Raw genomic sequence first — 18,263 nt, forward strand, 5'->3', positions numbered from 1 at the left:
TTTTTCATACATTATTGATTATTTCTCGTTGCAATCAGCAGGTCTGTTCTTTTTAATAAAGCATTGAACAGTTAAAAATATTGAAAGGTTCCCATGTTATAACAATTCTAAAAATCTTTATAAAATTTGAAACAAATGTCAATGGAAATGCGTCGGTTATTTGTTGCAGAATTTGCCACCTTGTGTATACAATGCGGTGATTCCTGGAGGGGGAGGATAGACAGTATTCTAGTGCAGTGCTACAAGTGGTGAGTGAGACTATACTTTTCTTCCCTGCTTCTCAAAAACTTCTTCAAGCTGAAAATGATCTTTCGGACAAGTCTGGGAGAGTTGGGCCACTTTTTCCAAAACACTCGAGAGTTTTTTGTTTCTCCGAAGTTTTCTTGTTCGAACGAGTCCGAAGCAAAATTGCGCTGTTTTGGTTTAAATGAAACGTTTGCCGTTACTTCCTGCAGAATTGGTGAAAATGATATTTCAAAATAAAAAGGTTCTCCTTCATATTATAATATATATTAATAATATATTAATACTATATATCATTATATATTATGTATTATTACATATTAAATATTATTGAATATGATATCTTATTATATATCCTATATTATCGAATATTATATATTATTACATATCACATATCATAAATTAGAAATAGGAGAGCTGACGTACCTTTATTTCCAATTAAATTCGCGTTTTCAATTAGTATACTACATAACATAAAAGGCACGTGTTTTAATTTAAATTGGAAATAATATTATGAATTACATCATATATTTGTACATACTATATCAAGTTGCTATATTAATAATATCCTAAGTGTCCCATCAATTTCTCCAACCTTCTACCTACACCGTCCGCTCTCTCCCGGACTTGTCGCATCTAAAAATCGCGAAACGGAGCTGCGTTTGGTCCGTGGTCGTACAGCAGGCTGCAGGAAACAATAGGCTCGTCGCAGGTGGCATCAAGGCGTGAGAATATTCGGTGTGCTTTGGGCGCAGGGGCGGCTTCCGAGGGCGTAACGATTAATAGTTCGCCCTGGCGATCAGTGAAACGTGCCGGCTCGACGCACCCGCGGACCCGGCATTTATTTTTCCGGCCAATTTTCGTCCGTTTTTTGCGGTTTTATCTAGCTGCAGCGCGGAATTGTTTCAACTTTTCCACGGTCGACCAGGGGCGGTGGGCGCGCGCGGTGGGAGGGAGGGGGAGGAGGTGGAGGAGGAGGACGGGCTTTCGAGGAGGGGAGTGAACTTCGTGAGAGCAACTGCTGAAACCTCGTAACGAGCGAAACAATGGTTAAAACTTCAGCAGAACGCCGGGGTGGTGCGCGCGCGCGCGCGCGCCAAAGAGAGAAGGAGGGAAAGAAAAAGAGAGAGGGAGAGAAGGAGAGGATGGCGCGCTCGCGCGCATTCCCGAGCTTATATAATAGCTTTCAAACTCATATCTGTCGAGATATCGTGTTAATAAAACGGCCGCGCCACCCGTTGACTTTTGTTGCGAGTTTTCGACCGCCGCGCTGTTTAATCGCGGCTCCTCTAAATCAATTTCACCGAAGAACCCTACGACCACGCTCGAACTGATACCGTCGCGCAAAACCGGCCGCGACCGCGCCGGTTTTCGAGGTTCCACGGGGGGCGCGGCACCGCGATCATTTCCGGCTACCCGTTCGCGTTCCCGCGTCCACACCGCGGTTATGAGAATCGCGTTTAAAATTCATTTCCTCTTCGACCGACGTTTAATCAGCCTGTCTTCTTTGCCGGCTTTGAAACCGGCCACTGTCTACACTCGTTCCATACGTACCCGATGATGATCCTACCCGGTTTTAATTTGCTTATGGCCCGCGCCCTTTCCAAAGCCCTCTGTTGACTTTCCAACTCGCGGCTGTTCACCTTCTGGAATACCCGCTTCTTTACGAATTTTTGCTCGCGGTACCGCCTCGTGGAACATCGCGAAACTTTTTCTGTGATCCTGTCGCGTACCGTGGGTGGCGTGAAAAAATTTTCTGGCAGGAGGATTTGTTCTTTCGGAAAGTATGGGGATTTTTCTGTGGGTACTCTTTCCTGGGTTTGGAAAGACACTTGTCGCGTTAGCGATTTTTAAGCATTTTTGTTAGCGAAACGGTTGAACATAATTTTTTAATAATTTCATTGAACTTGGGTAATGGTTTGAAGAGCAGGTAAAAAATATTTCATGCGGAAAACTTTATTTTTCCAAACGGTGTCAATGTTCTTATGTAGGTCCACTTTCAAGGGTTTGGGAAGACGCTTGTCACATTAGCGGTTGTTAATAATTTTTCTTACCGAAATGGTTGAAAATAACTTCTCAATAATTTTACTATACTTGAATAATAGCTTAAAGAATCTATAAAAACAATTTCACATGGAAAGCTTTACTTTTTCAATAAATATTACCATTTCTATGCGTTTGAAAAGACACTCTTAGCTTTACTATTTTTTTAATAATTATTATCACCGAAAGATCGCAGCACTGTTACTACACTTAAACACTAATTTCAAAAAACCGCAAAAGTATGTCGAGACGAAAATACGCATTTTTTTAAATAAAATTCGCAATTTCGACGCGGACTCTCTTTTACGAGTTAGAAAGACAAACGCGATTTTAGCAATTTTTAATATCAAAATGGTTGAACGTAGTTCCGCAAAACGTTTCCCATAGTTGTATAATATATTCAACAGCACGTAAAAATATTTCCACGCAAGAAGAGCTTCATTTTTTTTAGAAAGACACACGTTTTATTCGAGTCCTCTTTCCGCGATGGCGCGAGCACCATAAACTAGACGCATTCGCGTCTGTTCCGGCTTGTTTCTGGAAAATGGCGGTACCTTATGACACCGCGTGAATGTGGAATGCGTGTTTACGGGCTGGATACCGTAACACTGTTGCGTACCGTGCTAGACGTACAGTACGTCAGTTCGGATACCAATAATTAGGGTACTCGTTAACTGTCTATGCGCACGCGTTTAACAATGCAGCAAACCTGGTGATAGCAATTATGTGAGTTGTGCGACCGTGTAACTTGATCCTGATCGTGTGCTAGATGACTGAACGCTTCTGCTAATGGTAATTAACCATCAGTTCGTTTTTTCAGCTGTGATTGCAGCTGCATCGGAAAACCCCCCGCCAATTCTTTTCTCACCGACTATACCGATCCGTGCTTGTAAAAATTAACGAACGCGTCGATCCGAATTCGAAAAGAAAATGTCGAATTAATTACTAATTTCCACATTTAATTCCTCCCCCGAAACTAACCAGTGAAAACGATTAATTATTATTCGCTAATTTACCGTACGAGTCACTTGTTATTTCAGTTACTTGTTATTCATTCGCTGAACTCTTGTTCCTTATAATATCATCCATTATTTCTCGAAAACCTGGTCAACGAAAATTATAAAATCGAACCGGTGATTTGAAATTTTAACGAACGTATTTCCATACTCGAAAAAAAGAGTATAACATGATTAATGACTTTTAAATCGACTATACATGTGTTTACCTGTATCCTTGAATGTACACACGTTGTCCTTTCGACCGAGAATTTTAACCGCCGTATAAATTAAATTTAATTCGCGCGCGCAAACGTTCATCGCGAAAAACAAACGGTTAAACATATTCGTCATTATTTTATTCGTTATTCTGAATAACATTTACCCAACACCGCGTGTATAATCGATCGACGGCCCGAAGTGCTGCAACGGAGTTCGTCGTACGCACCTGGGAATTGCACGTGTCCATGAAATGAGCTCGCACGCGTTCCTTTGGACGTGCAGAAATCGTGTTTAAAATTCATTTCCCTTTAACGGCCGTTTAATCAGTCTCCCATCCAAGGCCGGTTCTGAAATTATATTCTTTCTCGTCCCGCGTAAACGCGGCGCGCGGAGAGCAAGGCGGGGGGCGGTGAGGGAGGGTGGAAAGAGCGGCGGGGGAGGATCGGAGGAGCACGATGAAGAACCCGTAGGCGTGTGCGAGTCTGTGTTTCTTTGGAGGAAGTAAATAAAGCGGCGATGAATTCAGAACGGTTTCCATTTTACGGGCCACGGATAATTAACCCTCTCTGTCTAAATCACTTTTATCTCTAATTTTGAAATAATTTCAGCGGAACCGGCCGGCCGCGCGCGCGCGCGGCTGTCTGCGCGGGGTCGCGTTTGAGATCCGCGTAATAAAGATTTTAATTTGGAGAATTATTTTAATTCGCGAGCGTTGGCTTGCCCCGGGAATCCATTCATTTAGACGATTCACTGGAAGCTACGTTAACTTCCTTTCTTTCGCGGGCTTTGGTAACGCCGGCGGGGGTTGGAGCGGGGCGGAGGGCCGAGATAATTATGTTCTCCCCGCGGTAAACGTTTATCAGAGAGCAATACTCTGGGAAAAGAATTAGCTATCGGAGATAGGGAATTGTCCTCGCTGCGCGAGGGGCCGTTCCTGCTGTCTCGTAAAACTCCGTCGCCGTACTCGCCGGAACTTTAACCTAAAGAAATTTCAAAAAAAATCATCGACACTTAACGGGAACAGCGGCTGTGTCTCAGAATTTTCGCCAAATTTTCGGCGCGTGATTAAATAGTAATTGTTTACGGAGAACTGAATGTTTGATTCACCGTGTATCTATAGTTTCTAGCAAGACCAAAGGGTCGATACTTTGCACGGTGGTAGTTTGTTTCTATTATTGATCGAGCACTGCACAGCTGGTTTGATTTTATTGGATCAAGCAGAGTTCGGGAGAATTGTGTTCGGATGATAAATAAAAGACGAAGACTGCACGGATTACAATTTTATTCGCGACCGTCGGATAAATATACGCTTGTATGAATATTTATTTAGATACAAATTTATTTGAATGAAATTATATTCGACACGGTCGAATAAATATTCAATCGAATAAAAATTGGTCTAGATACGAATTTATCTGAATAAGCGAAGAATTAAATGAAGAATTAAATTCAGAATTCTATATAGAATTATATAAAGAATTATATAAAGAATGAAATTAAGAATTATATATAGAATTAAATAAACAATTATATAAAGAATTAAATTAAGAATGATTTATAAAATTAAATAAATAATTGTATTGAAAATTAAATTAAAAATTATATATAAAATTAAATTAAGAATTATTTTAATAAGAAATCACTCGAACGTGTAATTATTGGAATTAATATATAGACAAACGTACGAAGAATAAAGAATAATTCTGAGCGTAATAACTATGATAACAGTAATATTGGTAATAATAATAAAAAGAGGAAGAATAGTATTAACTCTGGGTTTAAGTAATGATTTTTATTGAACCTGCGGTGAGTGTTGTCGGAAGGCCTCTCGAAAGCGGCGAGGAATCCCGAGTTCATTCACGTGGAAACGAAACTTGATTCCCGCTGACAGAATTTCTATCAAAGTCGCTTTTATCACTCGTCAACCCTCGGCGCATCGTGTATAATGCACATCGCACGCTCCCGTGACGCATACCGGCTCTGTATTCCCGCTCGTTTACACGACAACATTATCGTGTGATCTATTTATTGAAATGGAATTGTGTATCTTGATTACATCGAATTCGCTGCGCCAGCTCATGACAAATTCCCCATGAACGTAGCAACGGCTTATGCGAAATAATTTAAATTGCCGCTTTAAACTCCGCGCGGAGTGCCCTTCGAATATGGAAATCGAAGTTTACGCTGCGATTCGGTATCGACTTTCAATTAGAAGCACCCCGCCCTTTTCTATTTTTACCGTTCGCAAACGATTATTCTCTTTCTGTGGTCTTTCACCAAATTCGATTTCGCGTTCAAGTCTGTAGTCACGTCTCACGTGGTCTTTGGTCGCGCTTAGGCTGGATTTAATTTACAATTACCTTATAGCCTACCTTGTATACCTTGTATACCTTTTATTTACCATTACCTTGTATAGTTTATAGTTAGCCTAGACTTTGTTCACAGTTAGTCTGAGCTTGGTCTATAGTTCGCCTGGAGTTAGTTCTTAGCTGAGCTGGACTTAATTCATAGTTAGCCTAGACTTTCTTTGTAGTCTGTCTGGATTTAGTTTATAGTTAGCTTGAGCTTGGTTTATAGTTAGTTTGGACTTAGTTAATACTTTGCCTTTACTAGTTTGCTCTTAGTTTCTTAATAGCCAGTCTTTGACTCGAACTATACCAGATCCTATATCTCTCTCAATCTTAAACTGAACAATGTTCAGACTAGGTTGAAATCTCAGACTTAGTCTAGACTTCAGTCGGGATTAACTGTACCTTAGTCAAACTTAGCTTGAACCTTCGCCAGACAACCTAGTCCTTATGCAGACTTAGCCTGGACCTTAATTGGGCATAGTCCGGACCCTAGTCAAACTTATTCAAGACCTAACTATGCACTCTCCTGAAACAAAAACCTAGCTTCATCTTATCCTAGCACCACGGAGGATGCTCCATGGTGAAACAAACGGGACGACCTCTATAAAAATGAGTGCCTTCGAACTTGGCGTACGTGGCTACGTGTTCCGGCAGCCCTTAGTTGTCGCGCAGCATCCGCCGCAAGTGCGCAATTAAATTCTGTTATCGGGGCCTCGAATCGACCCTAAAATTTCCCTAAATTGACCCTCCGTGCCGGAGAGAGGCATTGAACGGCGCTGGCCGTCGTTCCGCAGCTTGTCGGCCGGCAGAGATACACCGCGTTATTTTTACTCTCGCGGCGCAATAACAACGCGAACGTCTGCTGGCTCACGCAGACGATGCCCGGGGTTTAGGGCAGGGGTGACATCGTAACGAGAGTTGTTGCGAAACTCCGGCACCGGGATGATTCAGGGAAAATTTTTTACGGTCCTTCTCTCCACTCGTGACTCCGTTTTCCGGCGGCAGCTTCCACGGACGTGTTCCTCGCCTGTCTCCACCACCCCCACTCCCCCTCCCTCACCGTTCCACCGGCTCTGTTTTCATTCCCGGTTTCTTCTCTACTTATGAATCAACCACGCGTCGTTACCGTTATTCGCGACAGACCGTCAGCCGTTCTTAACGGCACACCTTTTTCGAACCGCGGGATAAGTATGATGGATACCCACGGCTTTTTCCATTTATTACCGGCCATTAAGCCAGGACATCGAGGGACTCCTGGCGATCGTGGCGACCCGGATTTGTGATCGTCCTTGATCAACCGAGCTCCCGCAATTTGGCCGATGTCTTATCAAAGCGCCGCCTTTGGGTTCTCGAGCACGACCGGGCGAAGGAAATTTGGCAACGCCGGATTTACATGTCGCGGACTCTGAGACGCTGCGGAGTCCTTTGGGTGCCGGTCTCACTCCTTTAGGGAGCAATAAGGGGCAGCAATCTACAATGGGGGAGGAGCCAGCAACACTGTTTACACAGGAGAGAAGTAGCTGGGGCTGATGGCTATTATGCCTGAGAACAAGGTCATTGCTTCTACCAGACCTATTTAGGTCAATCGAAGATCAACGATTGCTACCGTAATTTTTAACATCGAAAACGTTGAACGTAATCTAAAGATTCGAATTTTTCCGAAGAGTCGTCCGAAAACTGGAACGTATCGGGAGAAGGTATACCCGTAGGTACTGTTTGTAAAGGTTCGGCAAAGTTTCTAAGGGACACGGAGTTCGCGGGATCTCGGAGTATTCGTCGCGGACGGCAATTACGGAGGCAGGCCGAGCCCATCAAATATTCCGTCCGCAGTGTTTCTGCGGGGAAAATATTAGCGAACACCCGAGCGCAGTGACAAAACGCTGCGGACGGGTCGCTGACCCAAATCATAGTAAAGAACTACTTAGCCTCATTCGTCTCGTCTGCAGCCAGCCGCGTCTCCAGGCCGCCGGTGCTCGGCTGCCCGTTTTTCTCTTTGTCATTTAGTCATTAGAGCTTTAAGGCTACTTAGACTAATCTAACTTTTAACAGACCGTTACTCGGCGAGCAAGAAATGTTTTCGAGTCCGGGGCGGGTCGACCTTAGACACCCTCTCGCGCGTCTTACCGGCGGAAGCACCCTTGGCTCGACGAGTACCCTCATTGCATAATGTACCCGCCGAAAGCCGTCGCCGAGCGAGGACCGTGGGTTGGGTGGAACAGAGCTGCGTGGCCACCGAGGCGCGTCCCGATTCGAGGGCTCGTCGTTGATGAGAGTGACTCTCGTTGCGCGATGAAGAATCGTGGAGGAAACAGGAATCATGACAGTATGTCTCCGAGACGTGACCGAGCATACCGTGTCGGTGGAAGCCGGCGAGCGGCCAGCGTCTGCGAAGGAGACCCTCGGCTAGCTACCTGGCTGACTTGCCCGGAGACGCAAGATTGATTTTTCCAGTCCGGTCGAATCCGGCCCAGTCAAAGGAGTCCAAGAATTTTAATGAATTTGTTCAGCAAGGTCCCCGGCCTTCCCGGAAGCCAGCCCTGTAAGGTATCCAGTGACGTACGCACTTAGCGGCCCCCGTTCCATCGAACATTGCTGACATTCTGTGTCCCCCAGTCACTTCAAAGGGTCTAAAGGGGCAAAATAGGGAAAAAATGATAACGACGCAATAATATCTGCGACGTGATCAAGCACGTAGGAAATTTCGCTGTAGAAGCAATAGACGGGCCAAAGAACGCTCGCCAAGAAAGAACCGAAGATCCCCCGGCTTTAATCATTCTTCTGGAATTCGGCGCAGCCCTCAGGATCCCCGGAGAAGTCCTTTCGAGGCTCCTAGATCATCCTGCCTGGCTGAACAGAGAAATTTATGCTTCGTTATAGTGGTACACCCTTTTTTCAATCCAAGCATAGTGTAGACCTGGCTGGAACCTAGTGGAACCAACTAAGATCTATTTGTACTTAGCAGACTGTATTAGAATTTACAAGAATCTACTATAAACTTCTGGGACCTACTGTAATCTATTTAAACTCACTACAATCTACTGATATCTATCAGGACCTGGCAGAACCTTCTGGAATATATTGGAATCTACTAGGACTCGTTGGAACCTGCTTGGATTTTCTAGGAACTGCTAGGACCCATTAGAATCTTCATAAACCTGTCAGAACCTGTTAGAACATACTGAGATCTACTAGAACCTGCTTGGAACTACTAGAAGTTACTAAAACCTACTAAAACTTGGTGTCACCTTCTAGGACCTATTGGAACCTGCTTGGGTCTACTAAGTCCCTGCTAACTCCTGTACGAAGCTATTAAGTCAAATTCTTGTCTACTATAACCTTCCTGGACCTTCTAGGACCTTTTGCAATATATTGGAATCTACTAGGATCTGCTGGCAGTCGTTAGAACCTCCTAGGATTTGCCAGGACATAAAACTAAAGTCGTAAACCAAACTTAACTACATCCAAGACCCAGGTTATCAATGCGCGCGGCGATCAATGGGGATAAAAATGCTGTCAGACGAAGGGTGCCGGTCTCCAGGCGGCTATAGCTCACCGAGAAGAGCCCTAAGTCTCGGCTAAACACGGCCGAACGTCTATAACTCTCAGAACTAGTCCGTCTCGAATTAACCTCTCTCAATTAAGACAATGGTCGCCCGGTTCCCCGGACATCCTCTTCTCATCGAAGCGAGGATGGAGGACCTAAGAGGAAGGATCTCAGAGGTTCTCAGGTTAGCCTCCATCCCCCCTGGTTCCGTGCCCGGCCGAATGTATATTTATGTAAAACTCGAGGATTCGACGGTGAAGGACTTCGGTCAAGAGATTGCTAGCTTTGGGTTTGGCTTGTTGGATGGATGTTAAGCAAGTGAAACGGGGAAACTTTGCTCTCTCCCCCCCCCCCCCCCCCCCCCCCGCCATTAGGCGAGTCGTTACATCCGTCGATGGGCGGGCATTTTTCTGCAGTATTTTACCATTGTGAAGACGTAATCGAGATTAAAAAAGAAATGAGATAATTTGAATGTATTACGAAAGGATTTATGTAAGGATATTGACCTTCGATATGCTCGATCAGCGTTCAAGTATTCAGCAATTACGTATTTAATGTTTAGGTATTCAGCGTTTAAATAATTAGCATTTAGATATTTAGTCTTTAGGTAATCAGCATTTAGTTAATTAACACTATAAAAGAGAATATAATTGCAAAATGAAATATGCTTAACAAAAATACCTTCCTGCGCTATGATCCAGCAAAAATTGATATAGACTTTGCAGAATAATTATTCCAAATGAAGTTATGTATAAATAATCAAAGCATTAAAATAAAAGTATTGTCCTCTGCTGTACTCGATCAGCACTCACGTATCATAGATTTATTTTCCAAGAGTTTATTTGGACCGAGAAGAACTGGTAGACATGTCGAAAGGGGCGAGTGTGGTTGGCCCAGGTATCCCGAAATTTTCCATTCGCTTAAAACCATGGGGCACACGGTATCGATCAGAGCCGGACCAGTTGCGAATGGAGCAACACGATGTCACGGTACGCGGAGACGCTCGGAAAACGCGATACAGGAATGCAGGAGCAAGCACCGGAAGGAGAAACGTCGATACGCCTCTCCTTCCCTTTCAGCGATTGCTTCGTCTCGAAGGAGGACTCTCGCTTTCACGAAGGACGATGGGGCTTATCGATTAATCGGCCTGGCCAGACAGAGAACTTGAAGTGGCTCGGCACCGGGATCGACCGATCGATCCGGATACGTTTATCTTCGCGCGAACCCGCCGGAATTTAATTGCTAAAGAAATCATCCGGCAGGAGATTGATCGTTCCGGCAGGAAATATGAGGAATAACAAACTGGGACCCGGCTCTCTGTTAGAATAAGCTTGGGACACCTGAAATTAATGGTGATTTTCGAGTTCGATCTCTTCCATGGAATTCAATTGACACAGTTGTTATCGCACGGCGGATCCGCGGGATAAAAATTGCCTGTCTCCGTTACAAGGATTAACAGTTGATTAAGGACTCTGTTCTTTCCTTAATAACTCTCACGATTTTAATTGATAAATTGGTGACATTCAGATATTTAAATTATGCTATTGCTTCGAATACTTCCAAAGAGTTTCTGTAAGAATTCTACAGCAATACTTGATTATTTTGAAACCTGTTAAACATTATTGAACTGATGACGCCACGCAGTATATCTCGTCGACCTTTCCACTTGCCCACGTCTTCGGTCACTGTCGGCGGCGCAACTTCCGCAATTATGCGAACATCCGCGCGAAATTTCCGTCGAAATGTTCGCGAAGGACGAGGCCACGGAGCCAGGCGGTAAAAAAAATCGCGACCGAAAAGTTTCAATGGCGGGGCATCGCGTTAATCCGGAGTCAGCTGCCGGTAAGGAATGGAAGCCATTCCGGTAGGCCGTGGTTGATATCCGCCACCTGGCAATATTTCAACGATCCGGCCGGACAGGATAACGGATCCACTCTTTGTCCGTGGTAATGGCGGAGCGGTAGGATTCCGCCAGCGGGCAATTAGGAGCGGTCCTGGATGTCTGGAAGACCGGTATCCCTGCCGGGAAACCGTGTTGCGTGGGATCATCGGGACTGCGTCCGGGAACCGGTGGATTACATCGAATCGGGATCCGCCGGCGAGCTCAGGGCCGAGGAAACTTTTCCCTGGTTCGAGGGGAAGAGCGTAAAACCGAACAGCTGCTCCAGTACCCGGCGCTGGGTTAGACAGCCAACTGCGCACACTGGGCTCGAAACCCGTTCCTTCTGGCCAAAATAATTCTGGCATTATTTCGAGCTGCAAGATCATGGTACAGTAGGTCCCGAATTCATCACCGCAGAGTATTATACTATATATTTTTTAAAATATACTCTGCATATATTTTTAAAATATACTTTGTACATTTTTTACGATATGCTTTATATATTTTTTTAAATATACTTTGTATATTTTTTAAATATATTTTGTGTATTTTTTAAAATAACTTTATATATTTTTTAAGATATACTTTGTATATTTTTTAAAATAAACTTTTTTAAAATATACAGAACATATTTTAAAAAATATTCTAGATCACGGTTTGTGGAGAAGTATGTGCAGATCAATTTTTCAACGTTTCAACAAACGAAAAGGAAATTAACTGTCGCGAATTGTCTGAAATGTCTAGTATCCACACACATAATTGAATTATATTTTATGCATACATTTTCATTTTTGAGGTTTGCCGTCTTCTTTCTCTTTTACTTTTGAGTTTTCTTATTTTATTCATTCACGTGCGATCATATTATTGTTACTTCCTCTTGACGTAAGAAAGGATCTATCCTGTCGACCAATAAAATTAGTTTCATTATTACATATTGGGTTTTCATCAATTTTTGACGAGTACACTTGCTGCGAGGAAGAGACGGCATTTTGAGTTACGACGAATAGCTTGCCTAAAACAGCTAACCAGTTGAGTAAATAACGAGTAATAAGATTAAACAAAGAAACAGTCATTTCTTTGGAGCTTAATTCGATATTATAACTGATTGAAACCTAGGGAGATTCTCAATAGACGGGTTCAACACTTTTTCTGATAGCAAGAACCTGATTGTAATGGAATATACGAACACACGTGATATATAAATATTATTTAATAGTTAAGAAAGGTATTATAAATGCACATTGTAAACTGTCTCGTGTACACGCCGAATGCGAAGTGGACGTTGCGTGGAAGAGAGATAAAAAACAGCGGGACTAGGATCGCGCGCATCAAAAATATAGGACTGATAAAGAAGCGCATCGTCCGTCGGTAACATTTTCAAAACGCGTGACTCGTAGAATTCGTTTCCGGTAACGATAAACGTGGTTCCCGTCCGCGGTGGGTCGGTTCGGCAAAGAAAAGTGTTAATTTTGCAGCAGCGCTCGCCTTGAAAGCGTCATTGAGTTAAAAACCATGAGAAAGCAGTCGCCACCCCCCCCCCCCCCCCCCCCCCCCTAAAAACTGCTTGCAAAGCCCGCGGCGCGGCGCGTCGGCGTGCACTAGGCTCGCTTTGTTCTTTCGCTGGCCGGAAGTTCCGGCATCGCGCGCTAAAGCGAAAATGCTTAATGAAACCGCGGACCACGCGATTTTTGAAAAGACTGGCAACTTGTTTGTCGCCGGCAGAGGTTGCTCATTATGACCGCCGTTGCCTTGTTAGCCGGCGACGTTTAATTTTAACGAGTCGCTTCGAAAGCCGCGGCCTTGATTATTTCAAAACACGTGCGGCTAGCCCCGCAGGAATTCGGACAGTCCGTCGATTCGAATCCGGTGGCTCGTGAGATTTTTCCGATCCCGATGTCGTCAAGCGTTGTCTCGATTAATCGACGAACCACGGGGGTTTCCAGACACGACGTGTCCCGCGTCCGTCGAAACCGACCAAAAAGCTTGGCAGGTGCATTACGCATAAATTCCACGGGAACGTCGCGACAGGAGGCGAACACTCATTAACAAGGGAAACAACGAGTCAGCAAAGTCTCCTTCCCCGTAAATCATGCTTTCCATCGGACGGCGTCGCTGCCGGGATACCCGGGACCTTGTTCTTTCAGTAATGTGACAAAACATCTCGTAACGAGAGGGCCAGGAGTCGGCACCAGTTTATTTGCGCCGCGGCGCTAATGAAGAAGGATGCGGCGCTGAAGCTTTCATCGGAACATCATGCTTCGTCGATGGTCTTTCAGTTATTTAACACTGGATGCGGCTCTGAAAGTCCATTTCGGGGGAGATCCTGCTCCAGGCTAGGTTTAGGAAGCGACATTGTTCGTACAGAATACCTAACATATACTCTAGACTTAAATACATTTCATTAGAGGCCTAGGGTGGGTCTAGTTAAGTTTCAGACTCAGTTAAGTCTAGTCAATATCCTAAATACTTAGCTACAGGCATTTTAGAGTCAAGTCTGTCTGATACCTGCACTCAAGTATAACTAAGTAACTGCATAGCTTTAACAGTAGAGCTAGGTTTAATGAAGTCTAATTAATTCTAGGTCGAGGTTGATAGTAATGCCCTTATAATAGCCAGGACTTAAAGCCACTTCATGAAACTACGCTAACTTGAACTTGATGATGATGATACGTGTGTATATATCAGTGGAACTAAGGATAATGAAGTCTGATTAGGTCCACGTTGACAGAAATACTCTAACTAGCCTCTAGTCCAGATCTGTGGCTACAGTTTATTCGGGACCTACCACAGCCAGGGCTAGCACATGTTCTAACTAGGTCTAGGTTGACAGTGATGCCCTAACAATAGACTGGACCCGGGTATAGTCCTGTGGAGTGGAGAGCCGGCATTGTCCCGGGATACATCACGCCTTGGCAGTGGTACGCGAAACATAGGGTATCAGTTTCAAAAGGACAGCATATAGATTTCAAACAATTATGGGCGTATTGATCCCCGCACGGGTGGCGGTGTGTGTACGCGTGTGTGTATGGGTGTGTAGAGCAGTGCCGGACCTCGAAATATCATTCCAGACTGCGTGTTCGGTCCGGGGTCGGAGAAAAAGGGAGGGGAGGAGCTGGCTTGTGTGTTGACGCATCAAAAACGCGGACAGCGGGCGGCCCCGATAAATGCTCGGAACGAAGATTTGCTTTTAAGCCTGACGCGCAACGAACGTCGGGGTCACGTTAGACATTAGTCGGCCGCGGCAACTTGTTTGCGTTGTAGCGACGTTGACGACAGCGACGCCGACACCGGCGCCCCGACGACTGTAACGCGCCCTAAAATTAGATTCAGCCTCCACAATGGACCCCTCTCCCCAATGAAACGTGTCTGTCAGTAGAAAACAACCGGGTTCCAATAGGATTCCGAGTGGCGATATACTTGACATTGAAAGAGTGCCGCGGGGCCCTTTTCATAATGGATGACGTTGAACCGGTTAAAGGGCGATATGGAGAGTACCGTGGACATCAGGACTGACGTTTCTCTGGCTAGAGACCGTTATATCCGCGGACTATTTCTTCAACGTCTCTGACAGTCGCCGATAATTACGCAGTCCTCCTTTTTTTATCCAGACTTAGCACACAACATCAACGGGTTAATCCAGGCGTTGAGTTCACAAGAACAGACAATACTGGACACTCGACGCTAAGCCGATAGATAGATATAACTTTAGTCACGGTGCGACGATTAACAATAGTCATCCTGATGAACCTAACATTCAGGTATCCACAGCGAATGTTCCAAAATTATCTGATCCTAAGCGGAAGGATAATTTGAGAGAATTGACTTACAAAACTTTAAATATCTCTAGCCAAATCTTTAGAGTCCCAACATCTCATCGCCGACTACTTTAAGGACTTTAAGAACTTTAAGGACGTTCAATTTGGAACACTTCAGAAATGGTGGCCGATTATATGATGATCCCATAGCATGATCGATGACGTCCTCCCGGTTAATTGATGAGACCGTGTACAGGAGCCAGCACGGCCGAAGCTTATGTCATCCGGGGATTACTCGAGATGCTGCTGCATTATTCATTCGGCCGGCCGATGTTCGGTTAACAACGTTTCCATGTGTTTTGGTCCACAAAGACGCCGGGCCGGATATTTTAGCGGACTATCGGGCGTGTCGAAAGTTTCGGTAGCCCGCGCGACACGAAATTCGTCACACCACGAGGGGGGGGGGGGGGGAGAGGCCGACGCGGGAGGCCGTGTAAAATCTTCGCGGTCCCGTGAAATTCCAGCCTGCGACGTGCTCCGGAATCGATCGGCCATTGTTTCACGACGAACTTGAGCGTGGCTTATTGTTCTACGAAGTAGATTTCGCTCGAGCCTGCGCTCGAACTCCGCACGTGCGAGGCGACCGAGTCTGAAAGGGGGATTGTTCCTTTTAGGGGATGCCGTTCTCGTGTGACGCTTTCCGAAAACATTGAGAGCTGCATTCTTCCAACTTTAATGCCGCGTTACCTGTAAACGTAGCCGAGCATAGGACGTGGTAGGCACGTAGAACCTTGAATAGCTGAGTTCTGGTTGATGTCAGGACCTAGTGACGCAGACCTTATTAGAATCTTAGGTAGCTGAGGCTATGTTAGAGAGTAGAGTCTAGGTGCCTGCTGGGTATGTCAAGGTATATCTAGGTACATCAAGTCGTAAACTTAATTATGACGTTAGGTAGTTAAGTTCAGTCTTTACTAGGAATTAAGATCAAGGTGTCTTCTAAATATACCGAAACGTAGACCTCATTATGACTTAGATAACTACGTCTACACTAGGAATCTGAAATCAAGGTGTCTACTAAGTAAACCAAGACGCAGTCCTCATTACGACCCAGAAACTAGAACTAATAGCCAATCATCAAATATATGACCTGGAGCCCCAAGACGTAACCCAAACGCGGCCTTAGAATTAACGACAGGTTAAGGTATGCAAATCGATGATGCGGAACTTGCAAATTGACCCGTGGAAAACCGTCTTCAAAATAGGTATCCCAGTGTCCCCGAAGTTGGAACGAAAGCATTCCATTCATCGGCGATTCAATCGCTACGTAACCGTACTTAATTGTCCCGGGTTCCCGTGGCTTCCGGCGGAGATCTCAATCTTTTCGAACTTTCGTCGATGTCGCGGAAATCCCCCCCCCCCCCCTTGGCCCTCCCCGCGCCGCCAGCAGCCACCGTCGTTGTGGTCGTGATTCAAGGGCCGCCGGGATCGATTGTGCTCGAAATTCGAAGCGGTGGGCGGGCGGCAAAGGATCCGAAAGCGGCGGGCGTGGGTTGCCAAGGGAGAAGAGCGACTGTGCTGTGATTTTGTGCCTTTAATATCCAGTTTAAATATTCATGAGGGACGAGGTAGGGCGCGAGATATCGTATCTTTGCGCGCGCGAAGCCCCCGGCGCGCGTATTTTCGGTCCTGGACACCCTGCGTTGTGCTTGTTCAGTGCATAACGAATGAAAGGTGTTGTTTAAATTTCATAAGGCCTTTGGCTCGGTCCGCGGCAAAAAATGAGACATTCTGCCGCAATATTCGAGTCAGGCGTTTGTTGCTCATCGCGTTGATAGGCGCGCCTTAATCAGCGTTGCGGGGGAGTCTTCTCTTTTCTTCGGAACGGATATCGTCTACGAATTTATAGGATGAGGACGAAATTGCGTAATTAACCCCTTGCCATACTTTGACGAGTCTGACTCGTGATGAAATTTTTGTGCCAAACATGAATATCACGAGTCTGACTCGTTATCGACAGTTGGTGCCAAACGTAAATATCACGAGTCTGACTCGTTATCGACATTTGGTGCCAAACATAAATATCACGAGTCTGACTCGTGATCCTAGTCTCGGGTCAGCTCGGGTCCATTCTTGGTTCTCTTGAATGGGATTATATGTCCTCGTATAAGCAACGTGTTATCTTTATTTCTGATGTGTTTATTATTATTATTATATGCAATAATTAAAGTATTTCTACAAATTTTTTATTCAAATTTATCTAAATTTTCAAAGATTTTCATCGTGTGAAGTAAATACGAGAGTGGGACTATGTAACTCAGTCGTAAGGTAATGTGTTTCAAATTGCACCACTCGAGCCCCATTTCTCGGCGCCTCCAGCAACCATTCCGTCGACCAAGTTTGGCACGGCATTTTGAGAGATTCGCCGTATGGCAAGGGGTTAATATGACAGACAGTTGTTTGGTCCGTCACTGGTTGGTCGAGGGTCGTATCTCTTCGATAAGAGTTAAGGACCTGGTCAACACCTAGGCAGATAATTGGATATCACTATATTGAAGTACAGTATAATATCAATACATTAAAAATAATATGATACTATTCTTATATCACTTTGATGTCTTCATATGTTTGTATTTCACCTATTCATGTTTATTCCAGTCCAGAGATTACCTCTTTGACGAAGGTCAGACAGCTAAACGAAAAGCCTAGTTCCAAGCGCAGTCCGAACACCAAAATTCGGAAATAGGGTGCTCGGTAGAAACGGTTCGAACCAAAAGCCCAAAAAGCGGTCGCTACTTCTACCGGACTTATTTAGATCCATCGAAGCTCGAAGATAGAAATGATCCCCTTTTAGATCTCCCTTTTAGAACATAAGGGTCGAGCCTTGATCACAAAGGTAGTCAGCAGCCGCGGCCGGGTTCTTTACAGCGTTGCCAAATCCCGTGTCCAGTCTTTCCACGAAAGCTGATGACCTTTGTTCGGGTCTCCAATATCTACTGTTCGTCGAAGAACGGGCTATCCGTCGGCCATGACAATACAGTGTCGCCGCGTCCCTGGTTTCGGTCAGCTGGCGCTTTTCTGTCCTCTTACGGTTTGCTCCGCGAGGTTCTCGGCGTGCTTTTGACGTAAACAGCGCTCGTGTGGGTGCAGGACGAGTCGTTATACAGGCAGTATAGACACAATCAATGTAATTATGGTTAGTACGAGAACGGCGTTTCACGTACGGTTACA

General features: G+C 45.0%; 1 protein-coding gene across 1 annotated transcript in view; it reads left to right on the forward strand.

Moving 5' to 3' along the window:
* Window positions 1-18,263, forward strand: part of LOC144472508 (uncharacterized) — a 339,391-nt gene that overhangs the window by 78,957 nt on the left and 242,171 nt on the right. Inside the window, exon 3 of the mRNA XM_078185668.1 lies at window positions 170-248. The gene's annotated coding sequence lies outside the window, so the exon portion shown is untranslated. The remainder of the gene's footprint in view (window positions 1-169; window positions 249-18,263) is intronic.

The sequence above is a fragment of the Augochlora pura genome, chromosome 7, assembly GCF_028453695.1.
Source record: "Augochlora pura isolate Apur16 chromosome 7, APUR_v2.2.1, whole genome shotgun sequence".
Classification (NCBI taxonomy): Eukaryota; Metazoa; Arthropoda; class Insecta; order Hymenoptera; family Halictidae; genus Augochlora; species Augochlora pura.